The 22,430-nt window shown below is 49.1% G+C and overlaps 1 protein-coding gene across 17 annotated transcripts in view; it reads left to right on the top strand.

Annotated features, from left to right (window-relative positions):
- The window catches only part of rbm47 (RNA binding motif protein 47), a 367,449-nt gene that overhangs the window by 250,972 nt on the left and 94,047 nt on the right, over positions 1-22,430 (top strand). For 9 of the 17 annotated variants that reach the window (XM_072496624.1, XM_072496622.1, XM_072496609.1 and 6 more), the window contains exon 1: positions 7,270-7,292. The exons of 7 other annotated variants lie outside the window; for them this stretch is intronic. The gene's annotated coding sequence lies outside the window, so the exon portion shown is untranslated. One more of the 17 variants, XM_072496617.1, reaches the window with a different exon arrangement.

Raw genomic sequence — 22,430 nt, 5'->3', positions numbered from 1 at the left:
GAGAAATGGAGAATCCGGCCTGCTGTATTTGACTGCAGGAACAGTTGGGCAAATTTTCACACTAGTATGCAGGGGGGTAATATTGTTATCTCCAATCTCGATATGCCAGTTGTTTTGCAATACCGACATGAGATTTTTATTTTCCGATATTTTGATAGATTGTTTAGGCCGCATTTTGACATCAAAGAATTATAGAGATATTCCTTTCTATATCCTAAAATGATGATAAAAATTGAGACAGCCTTTTAACTCGGAAACAATCCAGGCGCTGAAGTTATCTAGTTATGAAGATCTTTAAAGGTATTTTAAGTTTATTGAGTTGAGCAGCATGAAGGGCCCCCTCCAGTGCCATTAAAAGGGATCATCAACCACTTACAGGTTAGTTGCTGGTTGATTTCTTCTGGTGCTTTCCATAGTTGTTTTAAAAGTCTACAGAAAGTGGTGTGGCTGGTGCTGAAGTGAATAGAAAGGAATTTGTCTCCTTCAGTATGCAGTTGATGTGTGACCATGGGCGACGCATCACGCAGGTCAATGCCAGGCATCTTGACAGCAATCATAATGCCTTCATTCTGCCACAGGCTGCTTTGCCAGTCATATTCAAGCCAACTCAGCAAACCAGCGAGTAACCACTGGGTGACAAGAGCCGTCCACTGATAACATGGCTCATGAATCCAGTTCACAGGGCGGCACAATGGCGCAGTGGTTAGCGCTGCTGCCTCATGGTGCTAAGAACCTGGGTTCGATCCCGGCCCTGGGTCATTGTCCATGTTGAATTTGCACATTCTCCCCGTGTCTGCGGGGGTCTCACTCCCACATCCCAAAGATGTGCAGGGTAGATGGATTGACCATGCTAAATTGCCCCTTAATTGGAAAAAAATAGATGGGTGCTCTAAATTTAAAAAAGAATGAATCTAGTTCACAGCCCTGTGCATATGTACAGGATGCAGTCAGTGAGACCCATGCTACCATTCGAAAAGTGTTAGCGCAGCCATTGGTCTGCTGAAGTAATCAGTCCACAGCCTAGAACACTTTGAAGGAGTCTACAGTCTCGACTCACTGGGTTTCAAGAAATGGTGCATAATGCACAAACTCGTCATCAAGGTAGAACAGTCCTTGCCACCACCTATCGGGCAAAACGCTGAAGAGCAGGAGCATGAAGAGGAGAAATAAGAGGATGTCTAAGTGCCGGCCAATAGTGGGCTGCCTCTGTCACCGGAAAATACACCTCAGGAGGAAAGGAAAATCCTGCAATGCATTTTTTTCATGTCTCTTCCATTTCCTGATTCCTAATTATAATTCCACCTGTGTCTTCCTCTAATGAGTTCACTGTTGCCTTCACTAATCTCTCTCTTTGTCTCTACCTAAGTGGAGGCTGGACAATCCCTTTCTGCCCAGGCTGTAAGTGAAGAACTAATTCAAGCAAACACAAGTAACCTGAACCCCAATTCACCATTTACCACCAATGTGACACCTTACCTTCTCTCTGTCACTGACTATTAGATTGTCACCTTGACCAGATTGCAAAATAAAAGGCAACACAAAATACACATCCAAACAAACTGAATAAATGAAACAATGCCACGTTGCGTATTAAATTAAACTGTTCACCTTTGCGTATGCCCTTTGTACCTGCTTTCTGCCCGCCTTTACCTGTTCTAGTGCTCTGACAAAGTACTAATCCAGCAGCTGCAGCATGATTGGTGGAAAGCTCACAGTTGGAGAACCTTTAATTGCCCTTGGATAATGACCTCAAATAGCTCTGGACCCAGAAGGCTCCAGATTGCACCATCTCAGCACAGGCAGCAGCAGTCTGGGCAAGAGCATTGGCAGAGAGACAAGGGTGGCCTCATGACTGCTGTGACTCTTTTCATGATATGCAGACACGCAACCAATGGGTCATCAGAACAGGACACAACCAATGGGTAATCAGGACACCCAGAGGCGGCATTACCACAAGGGGGCACTACACGACCACTATAAAAAGGACAAGGCACACAGGCTCTGCCTCTTCCACTGGCAGAAACCTAGAGAGCAAGGCAGGGTTGATTAACAGCAACATCATACCCTAGCACATGGTCGAGAGCAAGCTTGTATAGTTAGCAGAGTAGACTGAGTTACTAGAGTCAGATTAGCAGAGTGTCAAACTCATTTAGGAGCATTGTTAATCGCTCAATAAATATGTTGAACTTATCTCAGAGTCTGAAGCATTCTTCAGCAAAGCCTACATCAAGTAGCAGCTTAGGTAACATAACACAACAACTCTGAAGGAGGACAGCAGGTTTAGACTTCACAGAATAACTGCCATCCACTGAGCAATCCTTGTAATCTGTTGGAGGACAGATTGCTGGACTGTTGTGAGACCCTGCAAGCCCCTTTGACAATGATCAAAGGGCCTCTATGACTGGTATCCACAAGCATAATGGTGTGTGTCCAAGATGCATTGCAGCAAGCTATTCTTGCATAACAGAAGTATGAGATTCCCCAGCCAGAGGAAGCTTCTTCTCAACATCTATCAAGTCAAGCCCTTAAGAGTTTTACATGTTTCAATTAGATCACTTTTCATTCTTCTAAACTCAAGGGAATATCAGCCAAATCTACTTGATCTCTCCTCTTAGGACAATCCCCTCATCCCAGGAATCAGTTTACCAAGCCATCGCTGCACTCCCTCTAGGGCAAGTATCTTTCCTTATGTAAAGATTAAAACTGCACACAGTACTCCCAAGTGTGGACTTACCAATGTTCTGTATAGTTATGAAACTTCTTTACTCATATTCAAACGCTTTGCAGCAAAATCAAATATACCATTTGCCTTCCAAATTGCATGTGTCTGTCGGTTAACTTACTGTGATTCCAGATCCTTCTGAATACAGGCATTTCCCGGTATCTCACTATTTAAAATATTCTGCTTTTTTATTTCTCCAATCAAACTTCATACGTTGCCACATTTTATTCCATCTGCAATGTTCATGCCCACTGCTCCAACCTGCCGACACCCTTTTGCAGCTTCTTTGCATCCCCCTCAGTGGCCACAACACCAATCTCAGAGCAGGGTAAGGGCCATATTACCAATAACTTGTGACGGTGACAATGGTGGTGAACCTTTGTGCGCCTGGCTCCTTCCAAGCTGGAGCTGCAGATATTTGTGACATCTTGCAGACTGCTGTCCATTGCCACTTTTGGGAGATCACTGAGAATTTCTACTCAATGAGCTCACCATATTTTATTTTTCCTTGCCAGAGATAAACAGGCAAAGCAAGGAAGCAGCTTTGCTAGGAGGATCTCCCTATGGTTCAGGGTGCCATTAACTGCATGCATATTACTTTCCGGACATCTGAGGCCAATTCTACATTTTGGGGAACTGAAAGTGATTCGACTCCCTCAATGTTCAGCTGGTGTGTTATTGTGGGCAGTGGATCATGCAGCTCAATACCCAGTATCTGGCAGCAGTCATGGTGTCTTCAATCTGCTGTGCCAGCTGTGTATAAGACACCACAGTAAAACCAAAGTGATGACTGGGTATCAAGGGCTATCTGCTGATGGCAGTGCATATGGGGAGAAACTATTTTCACTGGCTGGGAAGCTTAGGGTTGAGCAGCAATATCTAAAAATTAGAGCCAGATCTTTCAGGAATGGAATTGGGAAACACTTATTCTTGCAAAGCATGGTCGCAGTTTGAAACTCTCTTCCACAAATGGTAATTGATGCTAAATCAATTATTAAATTTAAACTGAGGATGATAAATTTCTTTTAGCCAAAGGTTGCAACTGGACTGTACCATGCTCCTTGGCAGCGATAGCAGACTTTCAGGCAAACCACAAATGCACTACTCTGTGCAACCCCACATGTCCAGTGATTCACCATGTGCAAATCCCACCCTCTATGCTACGTCTGACATAAGCCCGATGCCAGTATCTGAGCTGGTGGCTGCAAATGTCAGATCAAGTGACAGTGTTTCCTGTTCATCAGTTGCTTCTTTATCTGGGACTGCCACCCACACTACTGCCTGCTTGGCAGTGGTTCTTGGGAACTTGAAAGCAGAAGGCAGAGTTGGGCGAGGGGGAGCGAGTGGAATCAAGCGGTGCATGGTTACGACATCTGCAGATTTTAAATCACAATAGATTGCAGGATATGGGGGAAGTGGGATACATGAAGGTGCATTAGGCAAGGACACACTGTTAGCCTCTATGGTTTCAGCCCTGCCGTCTGCCACAGCGACAATGACTGCCACTTCAAAGGTGACCAGCACCATCTTCTCCATGGTGGTGAGGACATGCAGTCATACACGCCTCCAGTGGTTAGGTGTTGCTTCCTCCGATTACAGGCCATCTTGTCCTGCAAGAGAGAAGGAAGTGTGTCAGTGAGTGTGATAATGTGAGTGCCATGGTTGAATAGCTGGCAATCTTTGTGAGATTGCAGCAGCGCTAATGCATGAAGTTTGCAACAATTCATTATGCCTCCATTCCCAGCACCTTCCATATCTGTGACCTCTACCAAACCGACAAGGGCAGCAGGTACATGGGAACACCACCATCTGCAAGTACCCCACCACGTTCTACACCATCTGTTGGTACAATATGGCATGTGAGGATTCATTCATCGATTTTGACCAATTGTGAGAGGTCATTAAACCACGTATGGGATGGAATCCAGCTCCTCAGGGCTGGGCTGCTGGCATTGACTGCAACTACCTGGTCCCACAGCCTTTTTGACATCTTCTTGGATGTCCTGGTTCCCAGTGGGAAGAGGACCTCGCTCCTCCTATGCACCTTCTACACCAAGGCCTCCTGTGCTGCCCTCCTGGGGAAGGCTCTCTGACCTGCTGTGCCATTTTCAGAGCTTTTCTTCCTCTTTAACTCCTCTTTCACCAATGTCAACCCTTGCTGCAGCCATAATGCACCTCACCTTTCAGAAGTGCAGACTGACTTTAAGTAGTGCGCACCAGCTTTATGTGGTATTCACCTCACACAAATTTGGGCCCCTTCTTAAGGTGTACACCCACTCAACCATGCATTCAGTACTGTACTGCGCACCCCATCATAAAATTAACACGCAGTATGAACTTTGCATACTGCTTACATTGATTTGAATGAGTGCGGGTTAAATGTGCATTTTGGGCGCTATCCAGTTTTTTCCCCAATAGTGCTCAACATAAAGCGACCAAACTGGAGGAAAGTTGAAACTTCAATTTATGGATACTTCATGTGATTAATCCTTACAGTGAGCTTTTCCCATCATGTCCTGTTTGCAGAACTGCAGGTTTTATGTTATTAGATATAACATCACATTAGTTGTGGGTGTGGGTCTATTATAGGACCAGCCGTAAGGAATATGAAAAATATGTATGCAAAGAACTGCCATATGGTAGGCAAATTAGCTTAGCGTCCATTTGAGTTGTAACTTCACAACTGTCATTGGTTTGCTACTGTCATGGTATAGCTACTGGGAGTTTATAGGGATCTAACCCAGCTAGCAGAATAAATCAGGAATGGTAATTGATTGTGACTCTTCCCTCACAATTTCCCAACATGTTGAGTTCGCCAATAGAGGCAGGGCAAACAGGAAAAGCAAAATGCGGAACACGGGCATTGCTTTCAGAGCCAGGATAAGGAAATTGGAGAGACGACTAACACCACTTTCACAAACGCAACTAGCCAGGTGGCACAAAAGGACCAGAGACTTGGGAATAGGCAAGTTTGCTCAGAGAACGGCGTGTGCTCCAGCACGATCACGATGAGACAAAAGCAGTTTACAAAATGGAATGAAATCAGACTGCAAAATGAACAAAAATCTGTATCTGAAGAAAGGCGGGATTCTCTCCTACCCGGCGGGGCAGGGGGTCCCGGCGGGATGGAGTGGCGTGAACCACTCCGGCGTCGGACCACCCCAAAGGTGCGGAGAAAGGGGCCAAGCCCTCACCTTGAGGGGCTAGCCCCACGCAGGAGTGGTTGGCGCGCCACCAGCCGGCGGGAAAAGGCCTTTGGCGCCACGCCAGCCGGGGCCGAAAGGACTTCGCCGGTCGGCGGAAGTCCGCGCATGCGCGGGAGCGGCAGCGGCTGCTGACGTCATCCCCACACATGCGCGGGGGGGGGGGGGGGGGGGGGGGTGGTCACTTCCTCATCGGCCATCGCGGAGGCTGTGGCCGAGGCGGAAGGAAAAGAGTGCCATGGCACAGGCACACCCGCGGATTGGTGGGCCCCGATCACGGGACAGGCTACTGTGGGGGCACCCCCGGGTCCAGATCGCCTCGCAACCCCCCCAGGACCCCGGAGCCCGCCCACGCCGCTAGCCCCGCCGATAAGGTAGGTGGTTTGATTCACGACGGCGGGACTGGCATGACAGCAGCGGGACTTCGGCCCATCGCAGGCCGGAGAATCACCGGGGGGGGGGGGGGGCATTCCCGCCCCCGCCAAATTGTCGGTGCAGAAGGAGGCCATTCGGCCCATCGAGTCTGCACTGGCCCTTGGAAAGAGCACCCTACAGAAGCCCACACCTCCACGCTATCCCCGTAAACCCACCCCATTTTATGGACACTCAGGGCAATTTAGCATAACCAATCCACTTAACCTGCACATCTTTGGACTGTGGGAGGAAACCGGAGCACCCGGAGGAAACCCAGACCTACATGGGGAGAACGTGCAGACTCCGCACAGACAGTGACCCAAGCCGGGAATCGAACCTGGGAAGCAACTATGTTAATCACTGTGTAACCGTGTTGCCCATTAGAGTTAAAATCAAGATGTCCACTTAAATATCCGCTTTCACTTTGCTGATTCCTTTGGCAAATAGCCTTTGGTGTTCTTTGCAAAGACTTATATAATAAGAGTACCTACTTGTATGAATAAATGTTAGATTATTAATCCCCATAGAAATAGACTGCTTTTAAGAGAGGAAAGAAGGCAATCAAATATAACTTTTTTTCTTTCTATTTTTCTTTCTCTATATTTTTATCTTTCTATTTCTCTTGTTACAGTGTTAATTGTTTCAAACATGAATGCTGGTTTACATCTTACGGGCAACTAGCTAGAGGAGCCTTCGCTGAAGTTAAGCTTTATGGGGGGAGGGGAGAAATAGACATGCATTATGTTCATCATCATGACGTCATGTGTATGTAACATAACAGTCCATTTCAATACAATTTATGTCATTATGTTCAGAAATAAATTAAATAAAAATCTGTCCAATGCTTATTTCTGAAGATGATGCCCTTTAAATACACAGTCAAAATAATAGTTGAAAGATTCATATGGAATGGATTTTGTTGATTGTTATTCATCCTTCATCAGTGTTTTCGGGTCAGTACTTTACTATATGCCAACTCTCCTGCTGATGTCATCAGCTTCCAATGTCTAAATTATATCTTAAAAGAAATCAACTGAAATGGACAGATCAAAACAAGAATGTAACAATTAAACAGCTTCGTTTATATGTCTGATTCTTAAAGCAATCATTGACAGGTAAGCTTCCACATTTAATTGGATATTAACCGTGCTCTTTTTGTGAGCAGTGAGTGAGTTGTCCTTTACCTCATGTGCACTGTTTAGAGTTCTTGCTACACTTAAAATGGGGATGCCAATGGTCTGCACAATGAAATATGGCTTTTAATGTAACCTGAGGAAGGTTGCATTGTAAATAAAGCCTATTCTTCTCTCTTCTGCTTGACTTGGTCCATGGGGAAGGTGATATCAGGACTTTCCCTGGAATAGAGTCTGGGACCGTCCTGACGTGAATAGCAAACCGCACAAAGTCACTGCTGTCACCTGCTGCATCTTGTAATGACCTTGTGGCATAATAGTTAAGGTGCATGGTGACTGTGACAGCCAGAGGCAGTGGTCTCTGTGACTTAGCTTGGGACAGAGTAGGTGCCTCATGGATTACTCTGAGGTATGAGTTCACCCTACATTTAAAATGATCACCCCTGAGCTGTGCTTAACTGATCGAGGAAAATGGGCCTGGAAATTGTATTGCACACTCCCATTTTTCATGTGCCTAAGGCCCCACTTTGGCAGGCACTCCACACACGCCTGTCCTGTGTCAAAAGTGCATCACATACCATATCGGTTCAACTATATCAGATACTTTTTTTTAAAATTTAGAGTACCCAATTCATTTTTTTCAATTAAGGGGCAATTCAGAGTGGCCAATCATCCTACCCTGCACATCTTTGGGTTGTGGGGCAAAACCCACGCAAACACGGGGAGAATGTGCAAACGCCACACGGACAGTGACCCAGAGCTGTGATCGAACCTGGGACCTCGGCGCTGTGAGACTGCAGTGCTAACCACTGCGCCACCGTGCTGCCCTATCCGATACTTTTAATGTATAAGCCTTTTTTTTTTACCATTCATACCTGTGGTGTACCAATGCTTCATGAAGTGACTTCATTAGCACTAGTGTAACAGACTGTCTGGCCAGAGCTTTACATCCCCTCCACCCAAGGAGTGGGTAGGCGGGAAGTGAAGTATAAAATTGGGTACCATAGCAGTGGTGTTGTGCCTGGGACATATCCATTGCTACTGTGATTTTACCCCCAGCAGGGAAAATGTCAGATGTGTCGTTTCTCTCTCTCTCTCTCCCCCCCCCCCCCCCCCCTACCCCCCCCCCCCCCCACACCCCAATTTGAGGCCATTGAATAGCCAATTGTTGACCACAAGGGCTTTTTTGTCATCGGCATGATTTTCTCCATGGTGGCCAGTGTCACTGCCAAGTGTCCAGGCTGCTGAGTAAACATTGGTGAAGTTGTTGAGGTACTCCCATGGCAGTCCCTTCCCTGCATGTTTTCCCCACACCCCCTGCCCTGATGAACCCAGCTCCCTCACCCCTCACCAGAGCCTGTCACCCTGGCACCAACAAACCCTTGACTTAACTTTAAGTCTGGGTCTTTTCTTTAGGTGCTGCCTGTTGTACCCAGCAATAATCTGCGCCGGGGGGCACTGCTGGGACTGGAGAGCTGCCAGCCATTTAATAACCAGCTGCACTCAGATGCGGGACGTCCTCCCAGATGGAAGCAGAAGTCTTGCCCCAAGCCAGCTAATGGCCGATGGCCATTATATGGCAGCAGGACAACCTGGCTACGAGCAGTTGGGCTTGCCTCCAGCCTCAGAGCCATATCCAAGGATACTACACAAGTAAAGTATTCCGGCCGTTGGGATTCTCTGCTCCCACCAGCGCACACCCCTGTCCACTGGTTTCCCAGTAGCATGGGGTGGCTTCAAATGGAACTCCCACAGCCAAGCGGCGGGAGTAGAGAATTCCACCGGCGGCGAACGGCACATGGTTGTGAAACACGGCTTGGGGACCGGAGAATCCAGCCCGAAATTAGGGGCGCGAATTAACACTCAATAAACAGAGTCCTGTTTTGGGCGTGTATAGCGGGGTGTTTCTCAGCACCTGCAGCACCTAGAACGGCCCCGCAATCAAACGGGACTCTTTGGGTTTTTTTTTAGCCTCGGCGAGGAATGCCCCACCGAGGCTCCACTTATCTCACTTCCTGCACTGACAAGCTCAATGTAGGAAGAGATCAGAACGCCATTTTTAAAATACCACCCCGATCTCTCGACCCCTCTCGGACTCCCCACTGCCCCAACCTACCTCTTGAGAGTCCTCGAACCCCGCCTCACTCCACCTCTGAAGGGCTGGGCACCCCATGGCCCGCTCCCTGGCACAGGTAACCCTGGCACCTGGGCATCTTGGCACTGCCAACCTGGTCCCTGGCAGTGGCCCAGTAAGCCTGCCAGTGCCAGTATGCCAGTCTGGTAGTGTTAGTAGTATCTGGGGCTGGGTTAGCACACTGGGCTAAATCGCTGGCTTTGAAAGCAGACCAAGGCAGGCCAGCAGCACGGTTCAATTCCCGTAACAGCCATCCCGAACAGGCGCCGGAATGTGGCGACTAGGGGCTTTTCACAGTAACTTCATTTGAAGCCTACTTGTGACAATAAGCGGTTTTCATTTCATTAAGGTACCTGGGTGGCAGCAGGACTGCTAGGGCACCACCCTGCTCAGAGCCTGACCAGCTCGGTGCCTTCGACAGCCCGGGGTGCCGTTAGGTCTGGGCAACATTTGTGCGGACCAGTAATAAATGGCACCATGGCAAAGTCTCTCGGGCACATGTGTTCGTTCCTGGGCGTCAGGAGAATCGGGCGTCTTATGAGGAAAGGTTGAGCAGGTTGGGCTTATATTCATTGGAGTTCAAAAAAAATGTAAGGTGTTCTCATTGAAACATGTACGATTCCAAATGGTAGATGCTGAGAGGATGTTTCTCCTCAAGAGGAAATGCTGAGCTGGTGAACACAGTTTCAGAATAACCGTCTCTGAGGAGAACTTTCTTTTCTCGAAAGGTTGTCAGTCTTTGGAATTCTGTACCCCAGAAAGCAGTAGAGCTTTAAATATATTCAAGGCTGAGGAAACAGATATTTGATCAACCAGGGAGTTGAGGTTGATGTAGTAGTAAAGTGAAGTCAAGGCCACAGTCAACCATGATCCTGTTGAATGGTGGATCAGGCTGAAGCGGCTGAATGGCCGCCTCCAGCTCCCATTTCTTGGCGTCATTCTCCGATCCCCCTGCGGGTCCGATCCCCCTGCGGGTCGGAGAATGGCCGTTGGCCGCCGTGAATCCCGCCCCCGCCGGTTGCCGAAGTCTCCGGTACCGGATATTCGTCGGGGGCGGGAATCGGGCCGTGCCGGTTGGCGGGCCCCCCCGCTGGATTCTCCGGCCCGAATGGGCCGAAGTCCCGCCGATAAATTGCCTGTCCCGCCGGCGTAAATTAGAGTACCTATTTACCGGCGGGACAAGGCGGCGTGGGCGGGGTCCTGGGGGGGGGGGGCGCGGGGCGATCTGACCCCGGGGGGTGCCCCCACGGTGGCCTGGCCCGCGATCGGGGCCCACCGATCCGCGGGCGGGCCTGTGCCGTGGGGGCACTCTTTCCCTTCCGCCTCCGCAACGGTCTCCACCATGGCGGAGGCGGAAGAGACTCTCCCCACTGCGCATGCGCGGGAAACTGTCAGCGGCCGCTGACGCTCCCACGCATGCGCCGCCCCGACATGTCATTTCCGCGCCAACTGGCGGGGTAACAAAGGCCATTTCCGCCAGTTGACGGGGCGGAAATCTCTCCGGCGCCGGCCTAGCCCCTCAATGTTGGGGCTCGGCCCCCAAAGATGCGGAGCATTCCGCACCTTTGGGGCGGCGCGATGCCCGTCTGATTGGCGCCGTTTTGGGCGCCAGTCGGCGGACATCGCGCCGTTTGGGGAGAATTTTGCCCCTTGTTCTTCAGACTTATATTATTCATTGCAAATTAAGCATGAATGAAACTCAAGAGTGAATATTTTGTGGTGTCTCGGCCAGGGGTGGGGGCAGGGGGATTGCCATTCCCTAGGGCAGGGACTCACTTTAGATACATGGGGGTGCAGGTTGCTCGAGATTGGGGGGGGCTTTGTAGGTACAACATTTCTAGTTTGGTGGGGAGGGTGACAGCTGATCTGGCAAGGTGGGATGGTCTCCCTCAGTCATTGACAGGTCGGGTACAGGCCGTTGAAATGAATGTGCTGCCGCGATTCCTGTTTATTTTTCAATGCCTGCCGATTTACCTGCCAAAGGCATTTTTTAGAGAGATTGAAGGGATGATTACCCAGTGAGTTCTCCCAGTCCAGTGAGCCAGAGAAGACTGAGCCAGGAGTGAGACAAAGCTAAGAGTGAGTTTGGGAATTTGAATCGAGGTGGGAATTCGAAGCTGGGTGGGGAGGAAGTGCTTTCTATCCCTGGTAAGTGACTGGAAAGTAGTGTTTCTGTTTTTCTGTTTCTTTTCATTGGTATATTTATTTATTTTTTCTTTGTTGTTTTTTTTGTTGAAATTGTAGTTGTTGAAGTTAACCGAAGGTTTAAGACATGGCAGGAGATCTCAGACCCGTGTCATGCTCCTCGTGTGCGATGTGGGAGCTCAGGGACACGTCCACTGTCCCTGGCTCCTTCACGTGCAAGAAGTGTGTCCAGTTGCAGCTCCTGTTAGACCGCTTGACGGCTCTGGAGCTGTGGATGGACTCACTTTGGAGCATCCGCGATGCTGAGGACGTCGTGGATAGCACGTTTAGCGAGTTGGTCACACCGCAGGTGAAAGGTACTGAGGGAGATAGAAAATGGGTGACCAAAAGACAGAGCAAGAGTAGGAAGGCAGTGCAGGTGTCCTCTGCGGTCATCTCCCTGCAAAACAGATATACCGCTTTGGATACTGTTGAGGGAGATGGCTCACCAGGGGAAGGCAGCAGCAGCCAGGTTCATGGCACCGTGGCTGGCTCTGCTGCCCAGCCGGGCAGGAAGAAGAATGGCAGGGCTATAGAGATAGGGGATTCAATTGTAAGGGGAATAGACAGGCGATTCTGCGGACGCAATCGAGACTCCAGGATGGTATGTTGCCTCCCTGGTGCAAGGGTCAAGGATGTCTCGGAGCGGCTGCAGGACATTCTGGTGGGGGGGAGGGTGAACAGCCAGCTGTCGTGGTGCACATAGGCACCAACGATATAGGTAAAAAACGAGACGAGGTCCTACAAGCTGAATTTAGGGAGCTAGGAGTTAAACTAAAAAGTAGGACCTCAACGGTAGTAATCTCACGATTGCTACCAGTGCCACGAGTAGGAGTGCTAGTCAGAGTAGGAATGTCAGGATAGAGAGGATGAATGCGTGGCTCGAGAGATGGTGCAAGAAGGAGGGATTCAAATTCCTGGGACATTGGAACCGGTTCTGGGGGAGGTGGGACCAGTACAAACCGGACGGTCTGTACCTGGGCAGGACTGGAACCGATGTCCTAGGGGGGGTGTTTGCTAGAGCTGTTGGGGAGAGTTTAAACTAATGTGGCAGAGGGATGGGAACCGATGCAGGAAGTTGGAAGGTAGTAAAACAGGGACAGAAATAAAAGGCAGTAAGGGGGAAAGTGTAAGGCAGAGAAGCCATAGTCAAAAATCAAAAAGGCCGACAGTACAAGGTACAGTGACTGAGGGGAGCTCAGTGAATAGGACCAGGAATACTAAAAGAAATAAAACGGGAAGTGAAAACATTAATGGTAAGCGACGCGGCAGGTTGTTACATGAAGATATGGGTTCAACGACAAGGAAAATTAGGAGAAAAGTTAAGAGGAAATATAACTTAGGAGAGGTTACTGATCGAGGTGTTAAGATTCAGAACAGAGGTAAAAAAATCAACATAAGTGTACTTTACCTGAATGCTCGTAGTATTCGGAATAAGGTAAATGAGTTGATGGTGCAAATCATCGTGAATGACTATGATTTAGTGGCCATTACTGAAACATGGTTAAAGGATGGTCACGACTGGGAGTTAAATATCCAAGGGTATCAAACTTTTCGGAAGGACAGAGTGGATGGTAAGGGAGGTGGTGTAGCTCTGTTATTTAAGGATGACATCCGGGCAACAGTAAGGGATGACATCGGTGCTATGGAGGATAAGGTTGAATCCATTTGGGTGGAAATCAGGAATAGTAAGGTGAAAAAGTCACTGATAGGAGCAATCTATAGGCCACCAAATAGTAACATTATGGCAATAAACAAAGAAATAACAGATGCATGTAGAAATGGTACAGCAGTTATCATGGGGGATTTTAATCTACATGTTGATTGGTTTAACCAGGTCGGTCAAGGCAGCCTTGAGGAGGAGTTTACAGAATGTATTCGCGATAGTTTCCTAGAACAGTATGTAATGGAACCTACGAGGGAACAAGCGGTCCTAGATCTGGTCCTGTGTAATGAGACAGGATTGATTCAGGATCTCATAGTTAGGGATCCTCTCGGAAGGAGCGATCACAATATGGTGGAATTTAAAATACAGATGGAGGGTGAGAAGGTAAAATCAAGCACTAGTGTTTTGTGCTTAAACAAAGGAGATTACAATGAGATGAGAGAAGAACTAGCTAAGGTAGACTGGGAGCAAAGACTTTACAGTGAAACAGTTGAGGAACAGTGAAGAACCTTCCAAGTGATTTTTCACAGTGCTCAGCAAAGGTTTATACCAACGAAAAGGAAGGACGGTAAAAAGAGGGACAATCGACCGTGGATATCTAAGGAAATAAGGGAGAGTATCAAATTGAAGGAAAAAGCATACAAAGTAGCAAAGATCAGTGGGAGACGAGAGGACTGGGAAATCTTTAGGGGGCAACAGAAAGCTACTAAAAAAGCTATAAAGAAGAGTAAGATAGATTATGAGAGTAAACTTGCTCAGAATATAAAAACAGATAGTAAAAGTTTCTACAAATACATAAAACAAAAAAGAGTGGCTAAGGTAAATATTGGTCCTTTAGAGGATGAGAAGGGAGATTTAATAATGGGAGATGAGGAAATGGCTAAGGAACTGAACAGGTTTTTTGGGTCGGTCTTCACAGTGGAAGACACAAATAACATGCCAGTGACTGATGGAAATGAGGCTATGACAGGTGAGGACCTTGAGAGGATTGTTATCACCAAGGAGGTAGTGATGGGCAAGCTAATGGGGCTAAAGGTAGACAAGTCTCCTGGACATGATGGAATGCATCCCAGAGTGCTAAAAGAGATGGCTAGGGAAATTGCAAATGCACTAGTGATAATTTACCAAAATTCACTAGACTCTGGGGTGGTCCCGGCGGATTGGAAATTAGCAAACGTGACACCACTGTTTAAAAAGGGGGTAGGGAGAAAGCGGGTAATTATAGGCCAGTGAGCTTAACTTCGGTAGTAGGGAAGATGCTGGAATCTATCATCAAGGAAGAAATAGCGAGGCATCTGGATGGAAATTGTCCCATTGGGCAGACGCAGCATGGGTTCATAAAGGGCAGGTCATACCTAACTAATTTAGTGGAATTTTTTGAGGACATTAACAGTGCGGTAGATAACGGGGAGCCAATGGATGTGGTATATCTGGATTTCCAGAAAGCCTTTGACAAGGTGCCACACAAAAGGTTGTTGCATAAGATAAAGATGCATGGCATTAAGGGGAAAGTAGTAGCATGGATAGAGGATTGGTTAATTAATAGAAAGCAAAGAGTGGGGATTAATGGGTGTTTCTCTGGTTGGCAATCAGTAGCTAGTGGTGTCCCTCAGGGATCAGTGTTGGGCCCACAACTGTTCACAATTTACACAGATGATTTGGAGTTGGGGACCAAGGGCAATGTGTCCAAGTTTGCAGACGACACTAAGATAAGTGGTAAAGCAAAAAGTGCAGAGGATACTGGAAGTCTGCAGAGGGATTTGGATAGGCTAAGTGAATGAGCTAGGGTCTGGCAGATGGAATACAATGTTGACAAATGTGAGGTTATCCATTTTGGTAGGAATAACAGCAAAAGGGATTATTATTTAAATGATAAAATATTAAAACATGCTGCTGTGCAGAGAGACCTGGGTGTGCTAGCGCATGAGTCGCAAAAAGTTGGTTTACAGGTGCAACAGGTGATTAAGAAGGCAAATGGAATTTTGTCCTTCATTGCTGGAGGGATGGAGTTTAAGACTAGGGAGGTTCTGCTGCAATTGTATAGGTGTTAGCGAGGCCACACCTGGAGTATTGTGTTCAGTTTTGGTCTCCTTATTGAGAAAGGATGTACTGGCACTGGAGGGTGCGCAGAGGAGATTCACTAGGTTAATCCCAGAGCTGAAGAGGTTGGATTACGAGGAGAGGTTGAGTAGACTGGGACTGTACTTGTTGGAATTTAGAAGGATGAGGGGGGATCTTATAGAAACATATAAGATTATGAAGGGAATAGATAGGATAGATGCGGGCAGGTTGTTCCCACTGGCGGGTGAAAGCAGAACTAGGGGGCATAGCCTCAAAATAAGGGGAAGTAGATTTAGGACTGAGTTTAGGAGGAACTGCTTCACCCAAAGGGTTGTGAATCTATGGAATTCCTTGCCCAGTGAAGCAGTAGAGGCTCTTTCATTAAATGTTTTTAAGATAAAGATAGATAGTTTTTTGAAGAATAAAGGGATTAAGGGTTATGGTGTTCGGGCCGGAAAGTGGAGCTGAGTCCACAAAAGATCAACCATGATCTCATTGAATGGTGGAGCAGGCTCGAGGGGCCAGATGGCCTACTCCTGCTCCTAGTTCTTATGTTCTTATGTTCTCATGTTCATATGGGGAGGGAAGGTGGCCAGAATGAAAAAGGTGCTACTAGAGAGAGGGAGGCAGGCAGGTCTTCCGAACCTGATGTATTATTACTGGGCGGCGAATGTGGAGAAGGTACAGAGCTGGGTCAGAGGGGTTAGAACAAAGAACAAAGAAAAACACAGCACAGAAACACAGCCCTTCGGCCCTCCAAGCCTGCGCCAACCATGTTGCTCGTCTAAACTAAAATCTTGTTCACTTCCGGGGTCCGTATCCCTCTATTCACATCCTATTCATGTATTTGTCAAGGTGCCCCTTAAACGTTACTATCTTCCCTGCTTCCACCACCTCCTCCGGCAGCGAGTTCCAGGCACCCACTACCCTCTGTGTAAAAAATTTACCTCGTACATCTCCTCCAAACCTTGCCCCTATGGCCCCTAGTAATTGACCCCTCTACCCTGGGAAAAAGTCTCTGACTATCCACTCTGTCTATGCCCCTCATCATTTTGTAGACCTCTATCAGATCGCCACTCAACCTCCTTTGTTCCAGTGAGAACAAACCAAGTTTATTCAACCTCTCCTCATAGTTAATGCCCTCCTTACCAGGCAACACCCTGGTAAATCTCTTCTGCACCCTCCCTCAAGCCTCCACTTCCTTCTGGTAGTTTGGCGACCAGCATTTTTTTTTTTTTTAATGTTTTTATTCTCCATTTTCACATTTTCCTTCAATATTTACACCCCACCCACAGACAGTAAATGGTAACAAATACAAAATCAATCCCCTTAACAATAACAACGATCCCATCCTCCCACCACCCCAAACAACGGCCCACCTGTCAATATATGCATCCAATAAAACAAACCCTCCCACGGTGGAAACAAAAAACAAAGGAGAAAAAGAAAAAGGAGTCCGGGACCGCCCATGGTCACCATTAACCTATAGAGTCCACTCCCCCCTTCCCCCCTACACTCAACGCCCTCCAACCTCTGAAGGAGTACGGTACATGACACCCAAGAGTTGTAAACAGCCCCCCACCCCATCTCCAACTCCTCCCGTCCACTGCCTCTTGTAAAACTCCTCCCCCCAACCTCGGTTCCTTCCCCCCAACTTTCCACCCCGGCTAGACCACTCGTACCCTGTTCTGCCAGGCTCCGATGGCCGTAGCCACCCCCCCCCCCCCCACCTCACTCCCATTCACTGGCCGGCTTAAACCGGTCAGCGTGGAGGCCCCCGCCCGTGTCCCTTTCCCCCTTGCCCGGCCCTAGGAAAGCCCAGAAATCCCTTTGTACACAAACCCCGCATATCCATCTACACCCCAAAAAGTCTAATTTCGAGTGAAAGTCCCGTCCCTTCCCTTGTCCAAATATATACAACATTGGCTCCTTTAGCCCATACACCCACACGCAGTGAAACAAAAAAGAAGAAAATACAGTCATGAGGTTACATCGGCACATGGCCATTTCTCAGTTCTGCCACAGTCCTTCTGTCTTCGCAAACTCCTCCGCTGCTTCCGCCGTTCCAAAATAAAAGTCCCTGAGCTTGTAAGTCACCCTCAGCTGCGCTGGATATACAATGCCGCACCTTGCTAATGTACGGTGCCTTCTTCACCCGGTTGAAGGCAGCCCGCCTCCTCGCCAGCTCCACCGTAAAGTCCGGGTATACACGTATACCAGCTCCAGCCCACTGCACAACCTGCTTCTGCTTGGCCCAGCTCAGGACCTTCTCCTTCACACTGTACCTATGGAAGCACAGAGTCATTACCCTTGGCGGCTCACTCGCCTTTGGTACAGGCCTCCACGACCGATGAGCCCGATCCAGTTCCTATCGGGAGGGATCCTCCCCTTCCCCCAATAGTTTCGCCAGCATCGCGGCAAAATACTCAGTCGGCTTCGGTCCTTCAACTCCTTCGGCAGCCCCACAATCCTCAAATTCTGTCGCCTGGATCTGTTTTCCAGGTCTTCCATTTTTCCTCGCAGAACCTTGTTAATCTCCATCACCTTCCGCGTCTCCTTCCCCATCGAGGTAAGTTGATCACCGTACTGCAATAAGTCGCCTCCACTTCCTTCAGCGCCTCCCCTTGCTCCCGTACCTCCGCCACTGCGCTCGCCACCGCCGTCGTCACCGGGGAAATCGCCTCCTCCACTAAGACACTCAAAACCTCCCTCATCTCCTTCCTCATTGTCTCCATCTATTTCGTAAACTGCCTTTCGAATTCCGCAGCCATCACCTTAGTTATTTCTTCAGCCGTAAGCAATGCGGCCTCCCCTGATGCTCCAGCCTCCATTTTCCTTGGTGACCCTGTGGTGACCTTTCCACTCCCCGATGGCCCTTCAGCTGTTTTTTTTACAGCAGGTTTTTTTGCTCACCCTCGACATTTTCCTTCACTGTGCCTCCTCTGTGACTTCTCCCTGCTTTTGTCCGCCTCCATGGACCCTGGGACCGGGCTGAAAGCCCCGAAAATGCCGTTTCCGAACGGGAGCCCTCCATTGTGCGGCTGCCTCCTGCCCGCCGTCACCGGATGTGTGGCGACCAGAATTGAACACTATACTCCAAGTGTGGCCTAACTAAGGTTCTATACAGCTGCAACATGACTTGCCAATTTTATACCCAATGCCCCGACCAATGAAGGCAAGCATGCCGTATGCCTTTTTAAAAAAAAAATATTTTTATTCTCCTTTTTCACATTTTCTCCCACATTTACACCCATCAACAATAAACAATAATCAGCAAGATATGTCAATCCCCATAACAACGATCCCATCCGCCCACCAACCCTCAAACATCAGCCCGCATGTTTACATAAACAAATGTTAAAACGGAATCAGGGATTACCCGTAGTCACCCTTAATCTACACAGCCCTCCCCCCAACTAATGTTCGATGTTATCCAGTTCTTGAAAGTGCATAATAAATAGTGCCCATGACTTGTAGAACCCCTCCAAGCTTTCCCTCAGTTCGAACTTAACCTTCTCAAGGGTCAGGTATTCCAACAGGTCCCCCCGCCACGCCAGGGCACTGGGTGGAGAGGCTGTTCTCCATTCCAGCAGGATCCGCCTTCGGGCGATCAACGAGGCGAAGGCTATGATATCTGCCTCCGCTCCCGTTTCCAACCCTGGCTGGTCCAACACCCCGAATATGGCCTCCTGGGGACCCGGGTACAGTTTCACACGCACCACCTTGGAAATTACCCTAAACACCTCCTTCCAGTACTCCCCTAGCTTTGGACAGGACCAAAACATATGAACGTGATTCGCGCGCCCCCCCAACGCTCACACACATCCTCTACCCCTTAAAAAAATCGGCTCATCCTCGCCCTCGTGAGGTGCGCTCTATATACCACCTTCAGCTGTATCAGCCCCAATCTTGCACATGAGGTGGAGGCATTCACTCTCCGGAGCACCTCACACCAGACCCCCTCCTCTATAACCTCTCCCAGCTCTTCCTCCCACTTTGCTTTGATCCCTTCCAGTGGTGCCTTATCCTCTTCCAGAATAGCTCCGTACACCGCTGACACTGCCAGTCCCCTTGTCGTCAACACCTCCTCCAGCAATGCGGAGGCCGGTTCCTCTGGGAAGCTCTGTATCTCCTTCCTGGCAAAATCCCGAACCTGCATGTACCTAAACACTTCTCCCTGCTCCAGCCCATACTTCGCTTCCAGCTCCCTCAATCCTGCAAACCGACCCCGAAGAAACAAATCTTTTAGCGTCTTAATCCCCTTCTCTTCCCATTTCCGAAAACTTCCATCCCACCTCCCTGGCTCAAATCTGTGGTTCCCCCGAATCGGCATTTCCCTTGACCCTAAACCCAACCCGAAGTGTTGGCGAAACTGCCTCCAAATTTTCAATGAAGCTATTATTACCGGACTCCCTGAATATTTCCCCGGAGCTATCGGGAGCGGCGCTGTTGCAAGTGCCTTCAGCCCCGACCCCCTGCACAAACTCTCCTCCATTCTGACCGACTGAGAATCAACCTCTCTGACCCAGCTCCACACTTTCTCCAAGTTCGCCGCCCAGTAGTAGTACAACAGGTTTGGGAGACCCAAACCCCCTGCCTGCCTTCCCCTCTGTAGCAGCACCTTTCTCACTCTGGCCACCTTCCCTCCCCATATGAATGAGGTAATCCTTCCCTCAATCTCCCTGAAAAAAGACTTTGGCAGGAAAATCGGTAGGCATTGAAAAATAAACAGGAATCGCGGCAACACATTTATTTTAACCGCCTGTACCCGACCAGCCAGTGACAGAGGAAGGCCGTCCCACCTTGCCAGATCGGCTTTCACTCTCCCCACCAAACTAGTGATGTACCTGCGAAGCCTCCCCCACTCCCGGGCAACCTGCACCCCCAGATACCTAAAATGAGTCCCTGCTCTACGGAATGGCAGCCCCCCCACCCCTGCCCCCACCCCCGGCCGAGACACCACAAAGTACTCACTCTTGTCCAGGTTCAACTTGTACCCCAAGAAAGACCCAAATACCCGCAGTAGCTCCAATATTCCTCCTATCGACGCACTCGACTCCGACACATACAGCAGCAAGTCGTCGGCATATAAGGACACCCTATGCTCTATCTCCCCCCCCGCACTATTCCTTTCCATGCTCCCGAACTTCTCAATGCAATGGCCAACGGCTCAATCGCAAGTGCAAACAGCAGGGGGGACATAGGACATCCCTGTCTCGTCCCACGGTGGAAAGAAAAGTATCTCGAACTGATATTATTTGTGCGGACACTCGCCTTCGGTTCCTTATATAATAGCTTTACCCAGTTCACAAACCTTGGTCCAATCCCAAACCGCTCCAGCACTGCCATCAGGTACCCCCATTCTACCCGATCAAACGCCTTCTTGGCGTCCAATGCCACAACTACCTCTGTTTCCTTTCTTCCCGCCGGTCCCATAACAACGTTCAAAACCCTCCTAATGTTCGAAAACAGCTGCCTCCCTTTCACAAACCCCGTCTGATCCTCCCCTATCACCTTCGGAAGGCACTCCTACCCGTCTACCCGCCAGTACCTTCGCCAACACTTTTACGTCCACATTCAGAAGTGATATGGGCCAATACGACCCACACTCCGTCGGATCCTTATCTTTTTTTAGTAACAGGGAAATCGATGCCTGCCCCAAGGTTTGCGGCAACACCCCGTTCCCTATCGCCTCCTCAAACATCCCCACCATCAGAGGTGCCAACCTATCCTTACATTTTTTATAATATTCCACCGGAAACCCATCCGGCCCTGCCACCTTCCCCGACTGCATCCTCCCAATTGCATCCTTTATCTCCTGCTCCACTATTGCTCCTTCTAATGTAGCCCTGTCCCCCTCCCCTAGCCTCTGGTACTCCAACCCATCTAGAAATTCCTGCATCTCACGGTCTCCTCCGAGTGGCTCTGACTTGTACAACCTCTCATAAAACTCCTCAAAAACCTTGTTAATCAGCACTGGGGCCACCATCAACTTCCCTGCCCTATCCTTCACCTGAAGAATTTCCCTTGCCGCTGCCTCCCTCCGGAGCTGACCTGCTAACATACGCCCTGCCTTATCTCCATGTTCATAAACTACACCCCTTGCTCGTCTCAGTTGGCGCACCGCCTTCCTGGTGGACAGTCGGTCGAAGCTCGCCTGTAGTTCCTTCCTCTTTTCCAGCTTTGCCGGGTCCCATCCTCTGCATACCTCCTATCTACCTCCAACATCTCATCTATTACCCTCTGTCGCTCCAACCTCTCCTCTTTATCCACCCTGGCCTTCAACGAAATTACCTCACCTCTCACCACCGCCTTTAGAGCCTCCCAGATGACTGCCTTCGACACCTCACCCGTACAATTGAAACCTACATATTCCTTAATTTCCTTTTCAATTTTCTCACAGAACACTTGGTTCCCCAAAAGCCCCACATCCAGTTTCCACCCCGGTCTCTACGCTGCCCCCTTCTCCAGCACCATATCCACCCAATGTGGAACATGATCTGACACTGCAATTGCAGAGTATTCCGACCCCTTGACTCCAGCCAGCAAAGCCTTCCCCACCACAAAAAAGTCTATCCACGAGTATACCTTATGGACCGCTGAGAAAAACGAATACTCCCGTTTCCTTGGGTGCAGGAACCTCCAAGGGTCCACCCCTCCCATTTCCACCATTAGCCCAGCCAGCGCCTTCGCCCCCCCCTGATGGGACCAGCGAGCGCGGCCGTGATCTGTCCAACCTTGGCTCCTGCACCAAGTTCCAGTCTCCCCCACAATCAGCTCATGCGTGTCCAAGTCGGGAATAGCCCCAAACACCTTCCTCGCGAATCCCACATCGTCCCAATTGGGACCGTATACACTTAACAGCGCCACTAATCTCCCCTCCAGTGCCCCTGTCATAATCACATATCTACCC

Source organism: Scyliorhinus torazame, chromosome 3 (genome assembly GCF_047496885.1).
Source record: "Scyliorhinus torazame isolate Kashiwa2021f chromosome 3, sScyTor2.1, whole genome shotgun sequence".
NCBI classification, from domain to species: domain Eukaryota; kingdom Metazoa; phylum Chordata; class Chondrichthyes; order Carcharhiniformes; family Scyliorhinidae; genus Scyliorhinus; species Scyliorhinus torazame.
This window is presented reverse-complemented; position numbering and strand designations above follow the sequence as displayed.